We start from the raw sequence: 18,487 nt of genomic DNA, 5'->3' as shown, positions 1-18,487 counted from the left end.
CGGGGCGCGTCTTGCTTGGGCCTCTCTCCTGGAGGCGCTCAGTCAGACACAGTGTTGACATGTGGCAAGACACTCCTCGGGGTGCGTCTTGCTTGGGCTTCTCTCATGGAGGCCCTCAGTAAGACCCATTGTTGACATGTGGAAAGAAGCTCCTCGGGGCGCGTCTTGCTTTGGCTTCTCTCCTGGAGGCCCTCAGTCAGACCCATTGTTCACATGTGGCAAGACGCTCCTCGGGGCGCGTATTGCTTGGGCCTCTCTCTTGGATGCCCTCTGTCGGACCCAGTGTTGACATTTGGCAAGACTCTCCTTGGGGCGCGTCTTGCTTGGGCTTCTCTCATGGAGGCCATCAGTCAGACCCAGTGTTGACATGTGTCAAGACGCTCCTCGGGGCGTGTCTTGCTTGGGCCTCTCTCCTGGAGGCGCTCAGTCTGACCCAGTGTTGACATGTGGCAAGACGCTCCTCGGGGAGCTTCTTGCTTGGGCTTCTCTCCTGGAGGCCCTCAGTCAGACCCATTGTTGACATGTGGCAAGACGCTCCTCGGGGCACGTCTTGCTTGGGCCTCTCTCCTGGAGGCGCTCAGTCAGACCGAGTAGTGACATGTGGCAAGACGCTCCTCGGGGCGCGTCTTGCTGGGGCTTCTCTCATGGAGGCACTCAGTCAGACCCAGTGTTGACATGTGGCAAGACGCTCCTCGGGGCGCGTGTTGCTTGGACCTCTCTCCTGGAGGCGCTCAGTCAGACCGAGTAGTGACATGTGGCAAGACGCTCCTCGGGGCGCGTCTTGCTTGGGCCTCTCTCCTGGAGGCGCTCAATTAGACCCAGTGTTGACATGTGGCAAGACGCTCCTCGGGGCGCGTCTTGCTTGGGCTTCTCTCCTGGAGGCCCTCAGTCAGACCCATTGTTGACATGTGGCAAGACGCTCCTCGGGGCGATTCTTGCTTGGGCCTCTCTCCTGGAGGCGCTCAGTCAGACCGAGTGCTGACATGTGGCAAGACGCTCCTCGGGGCGCGTCTTGCTGGGGCCTCTCTCCTGGAGGCGCTCAGTCAGACCCAGTGTTGACATGTGTCAAGACGCTCCTCGGGCGTTTCTTGCTTGCGCCTCTCTCCTGGAGGCGCTCAGTCAGACCCAGAGGTGACATGTGGCAAGACGCTCCTCGGGCCTCTCTCCTGGAGGCGCTCAGTCAGACCCAGTGTTGACATGTGGCAAGACGCTCCTCGGGGCACGTCTTGCTTGGGCTTCTCTCATGGAGGCACTCAGTCAGACCCAGTGTTGACATGTGGCAAGATGCTCCTCGGGGCGCGTCTTGCTTGGGCCTCTCTCCTGGAGGCGCTCAGTCAGACCCAGTGGTGACATGTGGCAAGACACTCCTCGGGGCGCGTCTTGCTTGGGCCTCTCTCCTGGAGGCGCTCAGTCAGACCCTGTGGTGACACGTGGCAAGACGCTCCTCGGGGCGCATCTTGCTTGGGCCTCTCTCCTGTAGGCGCTAAGTCAGACCCAGTGTTGACACGTGGCAAGACGCTCCTCGGGGCGCGTCTTGCTTGGGCCTCTCTCCTGGAGGCGATCAGTCAGACACAGTGGTGACATGTGGCAAGACACTCCTCGGGGCGCGTCTTGCTTGGGCTTCTCTCATGGAGGCCCTCAGTAAGACCCATTGATGACATGTGGAAAGACTTTCCTCGGGGTGCGTCTTGCTTGGGCCTCTCTCCTGGAGGCGCTCAGTCAGAACCAGAGGTGACATGTGGCAAGACGCTCCTCCGGGCGCATCTTGCTTGGACCTCTTTCCTGGAGGCCCTCAGTCAGACCCATTGTTGACATGTGGCAAGACGCTCCTCTGGGCGCGTCTTGCTTGGGCCTCTCTCCTGGAGGCGCTCAGTCAGACCGAGTGCTGACATAAGGCAAGACGCTCCTCGGGGCGCGTCTTGCTTGGGCCTCTCTCCTGGAGGCGCTCAGTCAGACCCAGTGGTGACATGTGGCAAGACACTCCTCGGGGCGCGTCTTGCTTGGGTCTCTCTCCTGGAGGCCCTCTGTCAGACCCAGTGTTGACATGTGTCAAGACGCTCCTCGGGGCGCGTCTTGCTTGGGCTTCTCTCCTGGAGGCCCTCAGTCAGACCCATTGTTGACATGTGGCAAGACGCTCCTCGGGGCGCGTCTTGCTTGGGCTTCTCTCCTGGAGGCGCTCAGACAGACCCAGTGTTGACATGTGACAAGACGCTCCTCGGGGCGCGTCTTGCTTGGGCCTCTCTCCTGGAGGCGCTCAGTCAGAACCAGAGTTGACATGTGGCAAGACGCTCCTCGGGGCGCGTCTTGCTTGGGCCTCTCTCCTGGAGGCCCTCTGTCAGACCCAGTGTTGACATGTGGCAAGACGCTCCTCCGGGCGCATCTTCCTTGGGCCTCTCTCCTGGAGGCCCTCAGTCAGACCCATTGTTGACATGTGGCAAGACGCTCCTCGGGGCGCGTCTTGCTTGGGCCTCTCTCCTGGAGGCGCTCAGTCAGACCGAGTGCTGACATAAGGCAAGACGCTCCTCGGGGCGCGTCTTGCTGGGGCCTCTCTCCTGGAGGCGCTCAGTCAGACCCAGTGCTGACATGTGGCAAGACGATCCTCGGGGCGCGTCTTGCTTGGACCTCTCTCCTGGAGGCGCTCAGTTAGACCGAGTAGTGACATTTGGCAAGACGCTCCTCGGGGCGCGTCTTGCTTGGACCTCTCTCCTGGAGGCGCTCAGTTAGACCGAGTAGTGACATGTGGCAAGACGCTCCTCGGGGCGCGTCTTGCTTGGGCCTCTCTCCTGGAGGCGCTCAGTCAGACCGAGTGCTGACATAAGGCAAGACGCTCCTCGGGGCGCGTCTTGCTGGGGCCTCTCTCCTGGAGGTGCTCAATAAGACCCAGTGGTGACACGTGGCAAGACGCTCCTCTGGGCGCGTCTTGCTTGGGCCTCTCTCCTAGAGGAGCTCAGTCAGACCCAGTGGTGACACGTGGCAAGACGCTCCTCGGGGCGCATCTTGCTTGGGCCTCTCTCCTGGAGGCGCTCAGTCAGACCCAGTGTTGACACGTGGCAAGACGCTCCTCGGGGCGCGTCTTGCTTGGGCCTCTCTCCTGGAGGCGCTCAGTCAGACACAGTGTTGACATGTGGCAAGACACTCCTCGGGGCGCGTCTTGCTTGGGCTTCTCTCATGGAGGCCCTCAGTAAGACCCATTGTTGACATGTGGAAAGAAGCTCCTCGGGGCGCGTCTTGCTTTGGCTTCTCTCCTGGAGGCCCTCAGTCAGACCCATTGTTCACATGTGGCAAGACGCTCCTCGGGGCGCGTATTGCTTGGGCCTCTCTCTTGAATGCCCTCTGTCGGACCCAGTGTTGACATGTGGCAAGACTCTCCTTGGGGCGCGTCTTGCTTGGGCTTCTCTCATGGAGGCCCTCAGTCAGACCCAGTGTTGACATGTGTCAAGACGCTCCTCGGGGCGTGTCTTGCTTGGGCCTCTCTCCTGGAGGCGATCAGTCAGACACAGTGGTGACATGTGGCAAGACACTCCTCGGGGCGCGTCTTGCTTGGGCTTCTCTCATGGAGGCCCTCAGTAAGACCCATTGATGACATGTGGAAAGACTTTCCTCGGTGTGCGTCTTGCTTGGGCCTCTCTCCTGGAGGCGCTCAGTCAGAACCAGAGGTGACATGTGGCAAGACGCTCCTCCGGGCGCATCTTGCTTGGGCCTCTTTCCTGGAGGCCCTCAGTCAGACCCATTGTTGACATGTGGCAAGACGCTCCTCGGGGCGCGTCTTGCTTGGGCCTCTCTCCTGGAGGCCCTCAGTCAGACCGAGTGCTGACATAAGGCAAGACGCTCCTCGGGGCGCGTCTTGCTGGGGCCTCTCTCCTGGAGGCGCTCAGTCAGACCCAGTGCTGACATGTGGCAAGACGCTCCTCGGGGTGCGTCTTGCTTGGGCCTCTCTCCTGGAGGCGCTCAGTCAGACTGAGTAGTGACATGTGGCCTGACGCTCCTCGGGGCGCGTCTTGCTTGGACCTCCCTCCTGGAGGCGCTCAGTCAGACCGAGTAGTGACATTTGGCAAGACGCTCCTCGGGGCACGTCTTGCTTGGACCTCTCTCCTGTAGGCGCTAAGTCAGACCCAGTGTTGACACGTGGCAAGACGCTCCTCGGGCGCGTCTTGCTTGGGCCTCTCTCCTGGAGGCGCTCAGTCAGACACAGTGTTGACATGTGGCAAGACACTCATCGGGGCGCGTCTTGCTTGGGCTTCTCTCATGGAGGCACTCAGTAAGACCCATTGTTGACATGTGGAAAGACGCTCCTCGGGGCGCGTCTTGCTTGGGCCTCTCTCCTGGAGGCGCTCAGTCAGAACCAGAGGTGACATGTGGCAAGACGCTCCTCCCGGCGCATCTTGCTTGGGCCTCTCTCCCGGAGGCCCTCAGTCAGACCCATTGTTGACATGTGGCAAGACGCTCCTCGGGGCGCGTCTTGCTTGGGCCTCTCTCCTGGAGGCGCTCAGTCAGACCGAGTGCTGACATAAGGCAAGACGCTCCTCGGGGCGCGTCTTGCTGGGGCCTCTCTCCAGGAGGCGCTCAGTCAGACCCAGTGCTGACATGTGGCAAGATGCTCCTCGCGGCGCGTCTTGCTTGGGCCTCTCTCCTGGAGGCGCTCAGTCAGACTGAGTAGTGACATGTGGCCTGACGCTCCTCGGGGCGCGTCTTGCTTGGGCCTCTCTCCTGGAGGCGCTCAGTCAGACCCAGTGGTGACATGTGGCAAGACACTCCTCGGGGCGCGTCTTGCTTGGGCCTCTCTCCTGGAGGCCCTCTGTCAGACCCAGTGTTGACATGTGTCAAGACGCTCCTCGGGGCGCATCTTGCTTGGGCTTCTCTCCTGGAGGCCCTCAGTCAGACCCATTGTTGACATGTGGCAAGACGCTCCTCGGGGCGCGTCTTGCTTGGCCTTCTCTCCTGGAGGCGCTCAGACAGACCCAGTGTTGACATGTGACAAGACGCTCCTCGGGGCGCGTCTTGCTTGGGCCTCTCTCCTGGAGGCGCTCAGTCAGAACCAGAGTTGACATGTGGCAAGACGCTCCTCGGGGCGCGTCTTGCTTGGGCCTCTCTCCTGGAGGCCCTCTGTCAGACCCAGTGTTGACATGTGGCAAGACGCTCCTCCGGGCGCATCTTCCTTGGGCCTCTCTCCTGGACGCCCTCAGTCAGACCCATTGTTGACATGTGGCAAGACGCTCCTCGGGGCGCGTCTTGCTTGGGCCTCTCTCCTGGAGGCGCTCAGTCAGACCCAGTGCTGACATGTGGCAAGACGATCCTCGGGGCGCGTCTTGCTTGGACCTCTCTCCTGGAGGCGCTCAGTTAGACCGAGTAGTGACATTTGGCAAGACGCTCCTCGGGGCGCGTCTTGCTTGGACCTCTCTCCTGGAGGCGCTCAGTTAGACCGAGTAGTGACATGTGGCAAGACGCTCCTCGGGGCGCGTCTTGCTTGGGCCTCTCTCCTGGAGGCGCTCAGTCAGACCGAGTGCTGACATAAGGCAAGACGCTCCTCGGGGTGCGTCTTGCTGGGGCCTCTCTCCTGGAGGTGCTCAATAAGACCCAGTGGTGACACGTGGCAAGACGCTCCTCTGGGCGCGTCTTGCTTGGGCCTCTCTCCTGGAGGAGCTCAGTCAGACCCAGTGGTGACACGTGGCAAGACGCTCCTCGGGGTGCATCTTGCTTGGGCCTCTCTCCTGGAGGCGCTCAGTCAGACCCAGTGTTGACACGTGGCAAGACGCTCCTCGGGGCGCGTCTTGCTTGGGCCTCTCTCCTGGAGGCGCTCAGTCAGACACAGTGTTGACATGTGGCAAGACACTCCTCGGGGCGCGTCTTGCTTGGGCTTCTCTCATGGAGGCCCTCAGTAAGACCCATTGTTGACATGTGGAAAGAAGCTCCTCGGGGCGCGTCTTGCTTTGGCTTCTCTCCTGGAGGCCCTCAGTCAGACCCATTGTTCACATGTGGCAAGACGCTCCTCGGGGCGCGTATTGCTTGGGCCTCTCTCTTGGATGCCCTCTGTCGGACCCAGTGTTGACATGTGGCAAGACTCTCCTTGGGGCGCATCTTGCTTGGGCTTCTCTCATGGAGGCCCTCAGTCAGACCCAGTGTTGACATGTGTCAAGACGCTCCTCGGGGCGTGTCTTGCTTGGGCCTCTCTCCTGGAGGCGCTCAGTCAGACCCAGTGTTGACATGTGGCAAGACGCTCCTCGGGGAGCTTCTTGCTTGGTCTTCTCTCCTGGAGGCCCTCAGTCAGACCCATTGTTGACATGTGGCAAGACGCTCCTCGGGGCACGTCTTGCTTGGGCTTCTCTCATGGAGGCACTCAGTCAGACCCAGTGTTGACATTTGGCAAGACGCTCCTCGGGGCGCGTGTTGCTTGGACCTCTCTCCTGGAGGCGCTCAGTCAGACCGAGTAGTGACATGTGGCAAGACGCTCCTCGGGGCGCGTCTTGCTTGGGCCTCTCTCCTGGAGGCGCTCAATTAGACCCAGTGTTGACATGTGGCAAGACGCTCCTCGGGGCGCGTCTTGCTTGGGCTTCTCTCCTGGAGGCCCTCAGTCAGACCCATTGTTGACATGTGGCAAGACGCTCCTCGGGGCGCTTCTTGCTTGGGCCTCTCTCCTGGAGGCGCTCAGTCAGACCGAGTGCTGACATGTGGCAAGACGCTCCTCGGGGCGCGTCTTGCTGGGGCCTCTCTCCTGGAGGCGCTCAGTCAGACCCAGTGTTGACATGTGTCAAGACTCTCCTCGGGCGTTTCTTGCTTGCACCTCTCTCCTGGAGGCGCTCAGTCAGACCCAGAGGTGACATGTGGCAAGACGCTCCTCGGGCCTCTCTCCTGGAGGCGCTCAGTCAGACCCAGTGTTGACATGTGGCAAGACGCTCCTCGGGGCGCATCTTGCTTGGGCTTCTCTCATGGAGGCACTCAGTCAGACCCAGTGTTGAGATGTGGCAAGATGCTCCTCGGGGCACGTCTTGCTTGGGCCTCTCTCCTGGAGGCGCTCAGTCAGACCCAGAGGAGACATGTGTCAAGACGCTCCTCGGGGCGCGTCTTGCTTGGGCCTCTCTCCTGGAGGCGCTCAGTCAGACCCAGTGGTGACATGTGGCAAGACACTCCTCGGGGCGCGTCTTGCTTGGGCCTCTCTCCTGGAGGTGCTCAGTCAGACCCTGTGGTGACACGTGGCAAGACGCTCCTCGGGGCGCATCTTGCTTGGGCCTCTCTCCTGTAGGCGCTAAGTCAGACCCAGTGTTGACACGTGGCAAGACGCTCCTCGGGGCGCGTCTTGCTTGGGCCTCTCTCCTGGAGGCGATCAGTCAGACACAGTGTTGACATGTGGAAAGACACTCCTCGGGGCGCGTCTTGCTTGGGCTTCTCTCATGGAGGCCCTCAGTAAGACCCATTGTTGACATGTGGAAAGACGCTCCTCGGGATGCGTCTTGCTTGGGCCTCTCTCCTGGAGGCGCTCAGTCAGAACCAGAGGTGACATGTGGCAAGACGCTCCTCCGGGCGCATCTTGCTTGGGCCTCTCTCCTGGAGGCCCTCAGTCAGACCCATTGTTGACATGTGGCAAGACGCTCCTCGGGGCGCGTCTTGCTTGGGCCTCTCTCCTGGAGGCGCTCAGTCAGACCGAGTGCTGACATAAGGCAAGACGCTCCTCAGGGCGCGTCTTGCTGGGGCCTCTCTCCTGGAGGCGCTCAGTCAGACCCAGTGCTGACATGTGGCAAGACGCTCCTCGGGTCGCGTCTTGCTTGGGCCTCTCTCCTGGAGGCGCTCAGTCAGACTGAGTAGTGACATGTGGCCTGACGCTCCTCGGGGCGCGTCTTGCTTGGACCTCCCTCCTGGAGGCGCTCAGTCAGACCGAGTTGTGACATTTGGCAAGACGCTCCTCGGGGCGCGTCTTGCTTGGGCCTCTCTCCTGGAGGCGCTCAGTCAGAACCAGAGTTGACATGTGGCAAGACGCTCCTCGGGGCGCGTCTTGCTTGGGCCTCTCTCCTGGAGGCCCTCTGTCAGACCCAGTGTTGACATGTGGCAAGACGCTCCTCCGGGCGCATCTTCCTTGGGCCTCTCTCCTGGAGGCCCTCAGTCAGACCCATTGTTGACATGTGGCAAGACGCTCCTCGGGGCGCGTCTTGCTTGGGCCTCTCTCCTGGAGGCGCTCAGTCAGACCGAGTGCTGACATAAGGCAAGACGCTCCTCGGGGCGTGTCTTGCTGGGACCTCTCTCCTGGAGGCGCTCAGTCAGACCCAGTGCTGACATGTGGCAAGACGATCCTCGGGGCGCGTCTTGCTTGGACCTCTCTCCTGGAGGCGCTCAGTTAGACCGAGTAGTGACATTTGGCTAGACGCTCCTCGGGGCGCGTCTTGCTTGGACCTCTCTCCTGGAGGTGCTCAGTTAGACCGAGTAGTGACATGTGGCAAGACGCTCCTCGGGGCGCGTCTTGCTTGGGCCTCTCTCCTGGAGGCGCTCAGTCAGACCGAGTGCTGACATAAGGCAAGACGCTCCTCGGGGCGCGTCTTGCTGGGGCCTCTCTCCTGGAGGTGCTCAATAAGACCCAGTGGTGACACGTGGCAAGACGCTCCTCTGGGCGCGTCTTGCTTGGGCCTCTCTCCTGGAGGAGCTCAGTCAGACCCAGTGGTGACACGTGGCAAGACGCTCCTCGGGGCGCATCTTGCTTGGGCCTCTCTCCTGGAGGCGCTCAGTCAGACCCAGTGTTGACACGTGGCAAGACGCTCCTCGGGGCGCGTCTTGCTTTGGCTTCTCTCCTGGAGGCGCTCAGTCAGACCCAGTGTTGACATGTGGCAAGACGCTCCTCGGGGAGCTTCTTGCTTGGGCTTCTCTCCTGGAGGCCCTCAGTCAGACCCATTGTTGACATGTGGCAAGACGCTCCTCGGGGCACGTCTTGCTTGGGCTTCTCTCATGGAGGCACTCAGTCAGACCCAGTGTTGACATGTGGCAAGACGCTCCTCCGGGCGCGTGTTGCTTGGACCTCTCTCCTGGAGGCGCTCAGTCAGACCGAGTAGTGACATGTGGCAAGATGCTCCTCGGGGCGCGTCTTGCCTGGGCCTCTCTCCTGGAGGCGCTCAATTAGACCCAGTGTTGACATGTGGCAAGACGCTCCTCGGGGCGTGTCTTGCTTGGGCTTCTCTCCTGGAGGCCCTCAGTCAGACCCATTGTTGACATATGGCAAGACGCTCCTTGGGGCGCTTCTTGCTTGGGCCTCTCTCCTGGAGGCGCTCAGTCAGACCGAGTGCTGACATGTGGCAAGACGCTCCTCGGGGCGCGTCTTGCTGGGGCCTCTCTCCTGGAGGCGCTCAGTCAGACCCAGTGTTGACATGTGTCAAGACTCTCCTCGGGCGTTTCTTGCTTGCGCCTCTCTCCTGGAGGCGCTCAGTCAGACCCAGAGGTGACATGTGGCAAGACGCTCCTCGGGCCTCTCTCCTGGAGGCGCTCAGTCAGACCCAGTGTTGACATGTGGCAAGACGCTCCTCGGGGCGCATCTTGCTTGGGCTTCTCTCATGGAGGCACTCAGTCAGACCCAGTGTTGAGATGTGGCAAGATGCTCCTCGGGGCACGTCTTGCTTGGGCCTCTCTCCTGGAGGCGCTCAGTCAGACCCAGAGGAGACATGTGTCAAGACGCTCCTCGGGGCGCGTCTTGCTTGGGCCTCTCTCCTGGAGGCGCTCAGTCAGACCCAGTGGTGACATGTGGCAAGACACTCCTCGGGGCGCGTCTTGCTTGGGCCTCTCTCCTGGAGGCGCTCAATCAGACCCTGTGGTGACACGTGGCAAGACGCTCCTCGGGGCGCATCTTGCTTGGGCCCCTCTCCTGTAGGCGCTAAGTCAGACCCAGTGTTGACATGTGGCAAGACGCTCCTCGGGGCGCGTCTTGCTTGGGCCTCTCTCCTGGAGGCGATCAGTCAGACACAGTGTTGACATGTGGCAAGACACTCCTCGGGGCGCGTCTTGCTTGGGCTTTTCTCATGGAGGCCCTCAGTAAGACCCATTGTTGACATGTGGAAAGACGCTCCTCGGGGTGCGTCTTGCTTGGGCCTCTCTCCTGGAGGCGCTCAGTCAGAACCAGAGGTGACATGTGGCACGACGCTCCTCTGGGCTCATCTTGCTTGGGCCTCTCTCCTGGAGGCCCTCAGTCAGACCCATTGTTGACATGTGGCAAGACGCTCCTCGGGGCGCGTCTTGCTTGGGCCTCTCTCCTGGAGGCGCTCAGTCAGACCGAGTGCTGACATAAGGCAAGACGCTCCTCGGGGTGCGTCTTGCTGGGGCCTCTCTCCTGGAGGCGCTCAGTCAGACCGAGTGCTGACATAAGGCAAGACGATCCTCGGGGCGCGTCTTGCTTGGACCTCCCTCCTGGAGGCGCTCAGTCAGACCGAGTAGTGACATTTGGCAAGACGCTCCTCGGGGCGCGTCTTGCTTGGACCTCTCTCCTGGAGGCGCTCAGTTAGACCGAGTAGTGACATGTGGCAAGACGCTCCTCGGGGCGCGTCTTGCTTGGGCCTCTCTCCTGGAGGCGCTCAGTCAGACCGAGTGCTGACATGTGGCAAGACGCTCCTCGGGGCGCATCTTGCTGGGGCCTCTCTCCTGGAGGCGCTCAGTCAGACCCAGTGCTGACATGTGGCAAGACGCTCCTCGGGGAGCATCTTGCTTGGGCCTCTCTCCTGGAGGCGCTAAGTCAGACCCAGTGTTGACACGTGGCAAGACGCTCCTCGGGGCGCGTCTTGCTTGGGCCTCTCTCATGGAGGCGCTCAGTCAGACACAGTGTTGACATGTGGCAAGACACTCCTCGGGGCGCGTCTTGCTTGGGCTTCTCTCATGGAGGCCCTCAGTAAGACCCATTGTTGACTTGTGGAAAGAAGCTCCTCGGGGCGCGTCTTGCTTTGGCTTCTCTCCTGGAGGCCCTCAGTCAGACCCATTGTTCACATGTGGCAAGACTCTCCTCGGGGCGCGTCTTGCTTTGGCTTCTCTCATGGAGGCCCTCAGTCAGACCCAGTGTTGACATGTGTCAAGACGCTCCTCGGGGCGTGTCTTGCTTTGGCCTCTCTCCTGGAGGCGCTCAGTCAGACCCAGTGTTGACATGTGGCAAGACGCTCCTCGGGGCGCTTCTTGCTTGGGCTTCTCTCCTGGAGGCCCTCAGTCAGACCCAGTGTTGACATGTGGCAACACGCTCCTCGGGGCGCGTGTTGCTTGGACCTCTCTCCTGGAGGCGCTCAGTCAGACCGAGTAGTGACATGTGGCAAGACGCTCCTCGGGGCGCGTCTTGCTTGGGCCTCTATCCTGGAGGCGCTCAATTAGACCCAGTGTTGACATGTGGCAAGACGCTCCTCGGGGCGCGTCTTGCTTGGGCTTCTCTCCTGGAGGCCCTCAGTCAGACCCATTGTTGACATGTGGCAAGACGCTCCTCGGGGCGCTTCTTGCAGGGGCCTCTCTCCTGGAGGCGCTCAGTCAGACCCAGTGTTGACATGTGTCAAGATGCTCCTCGGGCATTTCTTGCTTGCGCCTCTCTCCTGGAGGCGCTCAGTCAGACCCAGAGGTGACATGTGGCAAGACGCTCCTCGGGCCTCTCTCCTGGAGGCGCTCAGTCAGACCCAGTGTTGACATGTGGCAAGACGCTCCTCGGGGCGCGTCTTGCTTGGGCCTCCCTCCTGGAGGTGCTCAGTCAGACCCAGTGTTGACATGTGGCAAGACGCTCCTCGGGGCGCGTCTTGCTGGGGCTTCTCTCATGGAGGCCCTCAGTCAGACCCAGTGTTGACATGTGGCAAGATGCTCCTCGGGGCACGTCTTGCTTGGGCCTCTCTCCTGGAGGCGCTCAGTCAGACCCAGAGGAGACATGTGTCAAGACGCTCCTCGGAGCGCGTCTTGCTTGGGCCTCTCTCCTGGAGGCGCTCAGTCAGACCGAGTGCTGACATGTGGCAAGACGCTCCTCCGGGCGCGTCTTGCTTGGGCCTCTCTTCTGGAGGCGCTCAGTCAGACCCAGTGTTCACATGTGGCAAGACGCTCCTCGGGGCGCGTCTTGCTTGGGCCTCTCTCCTGGAGGCGCTCAGTCAGACCCAGTGTTGACATGTGGCAAGACGCTCCTCGGGGCGCTTCTTGCTTGGGCCTCTCTCCTGGAGGCGCTCAGTCAGACCGAGTGCTGACATGTGGCAAGACGCTCCTCGGGGTGCATCTTGCTTGGGCTTCTCTCCTGGAGGCCCTCAGTCAGACCCAGTGTTGACATGTGGCAAGACGCTCCTCGGGGCGCGTCTTATTTGGGCCTCTCTCCTGGAGGCCCTCAGTCAGACCCAGTGTTGACATGTGGCAAGACGCTCCTCGGGGCGCATCTTGCTTGGGCTTCTCTCCTGGAGGCCTTCGGTCAGACCCATTGTTGACATGTGGCAAGACGCTCCTCGGGGCGCATCTTGCTTGGGCCTCTCTCCTGGAGGAGCTCATTCAGACCCAGTGGTGACACGTGGCAAGACGCTCCTCGGGGCGCATCTTGCTTGGGCCTCTCTCCTGGAGGCGCTAAGTCAGACCCAGTGTTGACACGTGGCAAGACGCTCCTCGGGGCGCGTCTTGCTTTGGCCTCTCTCCTGGAGGCGCTCAGTCAGACCCAGTGTTGACATGTGACAAGACACTCCTCGGGGCACGTCTTGCTTGGGCCTCTCTCATGGAGGCCCTCTGTCAGACCCAGTGTTGAAATGTGTCAAGACGCTCCTCGGGGCGCATCTTCCTTTGGCCTCTCTCCTGGAGGCGCTCAGTCAGACCCATTGTTGACATGTGGCAAGACGCTCCTCGGGGCGCGTATTGCTTGGGCCTCTCTCCTGGATGCCCTCTGTCAGACCCAGTGTTGACATGTGGCAAGACTCTCCTCGGGGCGCGTCTTGCTTGGGCTTCTCACATGGAGGCCCTCAGTCAGACCCAGTGTTAACATGTGGCAAGACGCTCCTCGGGGCGCGTCTTGCTTGGACCTCCCTCCTGGAGGCGCTCAGTCAGACCGAGTAGTGACATGAGGCAAGACGCTCCTTGGGGCGCGTCTTGCTTGGACCTCTCTCCTGGAGGCGCTCAGTTAGACCGAGTAGTGACATGTGGCAAGACGCTCCTCGGGGCGGGTCTTGCTTGGGCCTCTCTCCTGGAGGCGCTCAGTCAGACCGAGTGCTGACATAAGGCAAGATGCTCCTCGGGGTGCATCTTGCTGGGGCCTCTCTCCTGGAGGTGCTCAATCAGACCCAGTGGTGACACGTGGCAAGACGCTCCTCGGGGCGCGTCTTGCTTGGGCCTCTCTCCTGGAGGAGCTCAGTCAGACCCAGTGGTGACAAGTGGCAAGACGCTCCTCGGGGCGCATCTTGCTTGGGCCTCTCTCCTGGAGGCGCTAAGTCAGACCCAGTGTTGACACGTGGCAAGACGCTCCTTGGGGCGCGTCTTGCTTGGGCCTCTCTCCTGGAGGCGCTCAGTCAGACCCAGTGTTGACATGTGGCAAGACACTCCTCGGGGCGCGTCTTGCTTGGGCCTCTCTCATGGAGGCCCTCCGTCAGTCCCAGTGTTGACAATTGTCAAGACGCTCCTCGGGGCGCATCTTCCTTTGGCCTCTCTCCTGGAGGCGCTCAGTCAGACCCATTGTTGTCATGTGGCAAGACGCTCCTCGGGGCGCGTATTGCTTGGGCCTCTCTCCTGGATGCCCTCTGTCAGACCCAGTGTTGACATGTGGCAAGACTCTCCTCGGGGCGCGTCTTGCTTGGGCTTCTCACATGGAGGCCCTCAGTCAGACCCAGTGTTAACATGTGGCAAGACGCTCCTCGGGGGGCGTCTTGCTGGGGCTTCTCTCATGGAGGCCCTCAGTCAGACCCAGAGGAGACATGTGTCAAGACGCTCCTCGGAGCGCGTCTTGCTTGGGCCTCTCTCCTGGAGGCGCTCAGTCAGACCGAGTGCTGACATGTGGCAAGACGCTCCTCCGGGCGCGTCTTGCTTGGGCCTCTCTTCTGGAGGCGCTCAGTCAGACCCAGAGGAGACATGTGTCAAGACGCTCCTCGGAGCGCGTCTTGCTTGGGCCTCTCTCCTGGAGGCGCTCAGTCAGACCGAGTGCTGATATGTGGCAAGACGCTCCTCCGGGCGCGTCTTGCTTGGGCCTCTATTCTGGAGGCGCTCAGTCAGACCCAGTGTTCACATGTAGAAAGACGCTCCTCGGGGCGCGTCTTGCTTGGGCCTCTCTCCTGGAGGCGCTCAGTCAGACCCAGTGTTGACATGTGGCAAGACGCTCCTCGGGGCGCGTCTTGCTTGAGCCTCTCTCCTGGAGGCGCTCAGTCAGACCGAGTGCTGACATGTGGCAAGACGCTCCTCGGGGTGCATCTTGCTTGGGCTTCTCTCCTGGAGGCCCTCAGTCAGACCCAGTGTTGACATGTGGCAAGACGCTCCTCGGGGCGCGTGTTGCTTGGACCTCTCTCCTGGAGGCGCTCAGTCAGACCCAGTGTTGACATGTGTCAAGACGCTCCTCGGGCGTTTCTTGCTTGGGCCTCGCTCCTGGAGGCGCTCAGTCAGACCCAGTGTTGACATGTGACAAGACGCTCCTCGGGGCGCGTCTTGCTTGGGCCTCTGTCCTGGAGGCGCTCAGTCAGACCCAGAGGTCACATGTGGCAAGACGCTCCTCGGGCCTCTCTCCTGGAGGCGCTCAGTCAGACCCAGTGTTGACATGTGGCAAGACGCTCCTCGGGGTGCGTCTTGCTTGGGCCTCTCTCCTGGAGGCGCTCAGTCAGACCCAGTGTTGACATGTGGCAAGACGCTAATCGGGGCACGTCTTGCTTGGGCCTCTCTCCTGGATTCGCTCAGTCAGACCCAGAGGAGAAATGTGTCAAGACGCTCCTCGGGGCGCGTCTTGCTTGGGCCTCTCTCCTGGAGGCGCTCAGTCACACCGAGTGCTGACATGTGGCAAGACGCTCCTCCGGGCGCGTCTTGCTTGGGCCTCTCTCATGGAGGCGCTCAGTCAGACCCAGTGTTCACATGTGGCAAGACTCTCCTCGGGGCGCGTCTTGCTTGGGCCTCTCTCCTGGAGGCCCTCAGTCAGACCCAGTGTTGACATGTGGCAAGACGCTCCTCGGGGCGCGTCTTGCTTGGGCCTCTCTCCTGGAGGCGCTCAGTCAGACCGAGTGCTGACATGTGGCAAGACTTGTGCCTCAGTCTGACTGATTTGCGCCTCCAGGAGAGAGGCCCAAGCAAGACGCGCCCCGAGGAGCGTCTTGCCACATGTCAGCACTGGGTCTGACTGAGCGCCTCCAGGAGAGAGGGCCAAGCAAGACGCACCCCGAGGAGCGTCTTGCCACATGTCAACGAAGGGTCTGACTGAGGGCCTCCAGGAGAGAAGCCCAAGCAAGACGCGCTCCGAGGAGCGTCTTGCCACATGTCAGCACTAGGACTGACTGAGCACCTCCAGGCCCAAGCATGACGCGCCCCGAGGAGTGTCTTGCCACATGTCAACACTGGGTCTGACAGAGGGCCTCCAGGAGAGAGGCCCAAGCAAGACGCGCCCGAGGAGCGTCTTGCCACATGTCACCTCTGGGTCTGACTGAGCGCCTCCAGGAGAGAGGCCCAAGCAAGACGCGCCCCGAGGGGCGTCTTGTCACATGTCAACACTGGGTCTGACTGAGCGCCTCCAGGAGAGAAGCCCCAGCAAGACATGCCCCGAGGAGCGTCTTGCCACATGTCAGCACTCGGTCTGACTGAGCGCCTCCAGGAGAGAGGCCCAAGCAAGATGCGCCCAGAGGAGCGTCTTGCCACATGTCAACAATTGGTCTGAATGAGGGCCTCCAGGAGAGAATCCCAAGCAAGAGGCGCCCCGAGGAGCGTCTTGCCACATGTCAGCACTCGGTCTGACTGAGCGCCTCCAGGAGAGAGGGCCAAGCAACACGCGCCCCGAGGAGCGTCTTGCCACATGTCAACGAAGGGTCTGACTAAGGGCCTCCAGGAGAGAAGCCCAAGCAAGACGCGCCCCGAGGAGCGTCTTGCCACATGTCAGCACTAGGTCTGACTGAGCGCCTCCAGGAGAGAGGCCCAAGCAAGACGCGCCCCGAGGAGCGTCTTGCCACATGTCAACAATGGGTCTGACTGAGGGCCTCCAGGAGAGAAGCCCAAGCAAGAAGCGCCCCGAGGAGCGTCTTGCCACATGTCAACACTGGGTCTGACTGAGCGCCTCCAGGAGAGAGGCCCAAGCAAGAAACGCCCGAGGAGCGTCTTGACACATGTTAACACTGGGTCTGACTGATCGCCTCCCCAGGAGAGAGGCCCAAGCAAGACGCGCCCCGAGGAGCGTCTTGCCACATGTCAGCACTCGGTCTGACTGAGCGCCTCCAGGAGAGAGGCCCAAGCAAGACGCGCCCCGAGGAGCGTCTTGCCACATGTCAAAACTGGGTCTGACTGAGCGCCTCCAGGAGAGAGGCCCAAGCAAGAAGCGCCTGGAGGAGCGTTTTGCCACATGTCAACACTGGGTCTGACAGAGGGCCTCAAGGGGAGAGGCCCAAGCAAGATGCGCCCCGAGGAGCATCTTGCCACATGTCAACAATGGGTCTGACTGAGGGCCTCCAGGAGAGAAGCCCAAGCAAGACGCGCCCCGAGGAGCGTCTTGCCACATGTCAGCACTCGGTCTTACTGAGCGCCTCCAGGAGAGAGGCCCAAATGAGACGCGCCCCGAGGAGCGTCTTGCCACATGTCAACAATGGGTCTGACTGAGGGCCTCCAGGGGAGAAGCCCAAGCAAGACGTGCCCCGCGGAGCGTCTTGCCACATGTCAACACTGGGTCTGACTGAGCGCCTCCAGGAGAGAGGCCCAAGCAAGACGCGCCCCGAGGAGCGTCTTGCCACATGTGAACACTGGGTCTGACTGAGCGCCTCCAGGAGAGAGGCCCAAGCAAGACGCGCCCGGAGGAGCGTCTTGCCACATGTCAGCACTCGGTCTGACTGAGCGCCTCCAGGAGAGAGGCCCAAGCAAGACGCGCCCCGAGGAGCATCTTGACACATGTCTCCTCTGGGTCTGACTGAGTGCCTCCAGGAGAGAGGCCCAAGCAAGACGTGCCCCGAGGAGCGTCTTGCCACATTTCAACACTGGGTCTGACTGAGTGCTTCCATGAGAGAAGCCCCAGCAAGACGCTACCCGAGGAGCATCTTGCCACATGTCAACACTGGGTCTGACTGATAACCTCCAGGAGAGAGGCCCAAGCAAGACGCGCCCCGAGGAGCGTCTTGCCACATGTCAACAATGGGTCTGACTGAGGGCCTACAGGAGAGAAGCCCAAGCAAGAAGCGCCCCGAGGAGCGTCTTGCCACCTGTCAACACTGGGTCTGACTGAGCGCCTCCAGGAGAGAGGCCCAAGCAAGACGCGCCCCGAGGAGCATCTTGTCACATGTCACTACTCGGTCTGACTAAGCGCCTCCAGGAGAGAGGCCCAAGCAAGACGTGCCCCGAGGAGCGTCTTGCCACATGTCAACAATGGGTCTGACTGAGGGCCTCCAGGAGAGAAGCCCCAGCAAGACGCTACCCGAGGAGCATCTTGCCACATGTCAACACTGGGTCTGACTGATAACCTCCAGGAGAGAGGCCCAAGCAAGACGCGCCCCGAGGAGCGTCTTGCCACATGTCAACAATGGGTCTGACTGAGGGCCTACAGGAGAGAAGCCCAAGCAAGAAGCGCCCCGAGGAGCGTCTTGCCACCTGTCAACACTGGGTCTGACTGAGCGCCTCCAGGAGAGAGGCCCAAGCAAGACGCGCCCCGAGGAGCGTCTTGCCACATGTCAACAATGGGTCTGACTGAGGGCCTCCAGGAGAGAAGCCCAAGCAAGAAGCGCCCCGAGGAGCGTCATGCCACATATCAACACTGGGTCTGACTGAGCGCCTCCAGGAGAGAGGCCCAAGCAAGACACGCCCCGAGGAGCGTCTTGACACATGTCAACACTGGGTCTGACTGAGGGCCTCCATGAGAGAAGCCCAAGCAAGACGCGCCCCGAGGAGAGTCTTGCCACATGTCAACACTGGGTCTGCCAGAGGGCATCCAGGAGAGAGGCCCAAGCAATACGCGCCCCGAGGAGCGTCTTGCCACATGTCACCACTGGGTCTGATTGAGCGCCTCCAGGAGAGAGGCCCAAGCAAGAAGCGCCCCGAGGAGCGTCTTGCCACGTGTCAACACTGGGTCTGATTGAGGGCCTCCAGGAGAGAAGCCCAAGCAAGACATGCCCCGAGGATCGTCTTGCCACATTTCAGCACTCGGTCTGACTGAGTACCTCCAGGAGAGAGGCCCAAGCAAGACGTGCCCCGAGGAGTGTCTTGCCACATGTCAACACTGGGTCTGACTGAGCGCCTCCAGGAGAGAGGCCCAAGCAAGACGCGCCCCGAGGAGCGACTTGCCAAATGTGAACAATGGGTCTGACTGAGCGCCTCCAGGAGAGAGGCCCAAGCAAGACGTGCCCGGAGGAGCGTCTTGCCACATGTCAGCACTCGGTCTGACTGAGTGCCT

This window comes from Nothobranchius furzeri, chromosome 6 (genome assembly GCF_043380555.1).
Source record: "Nothobranchius furzeri strain GRZ-AD chromosome 6, NfurGRZ-RIMD1, whole genome shotgun sequence".
Taxonomy (NCBI): Eukaryota; Metazoa; Chordata; class Actinopteri; order Cyprinodontiformes; family Nothobranchiidae; genus Nothobranchius; species Nothobranchius furzeri.
The sequence above is the reverse complement of the archived record's forward strand: the minus strand, read 5'-3'. Positions refer to the sequence as shown.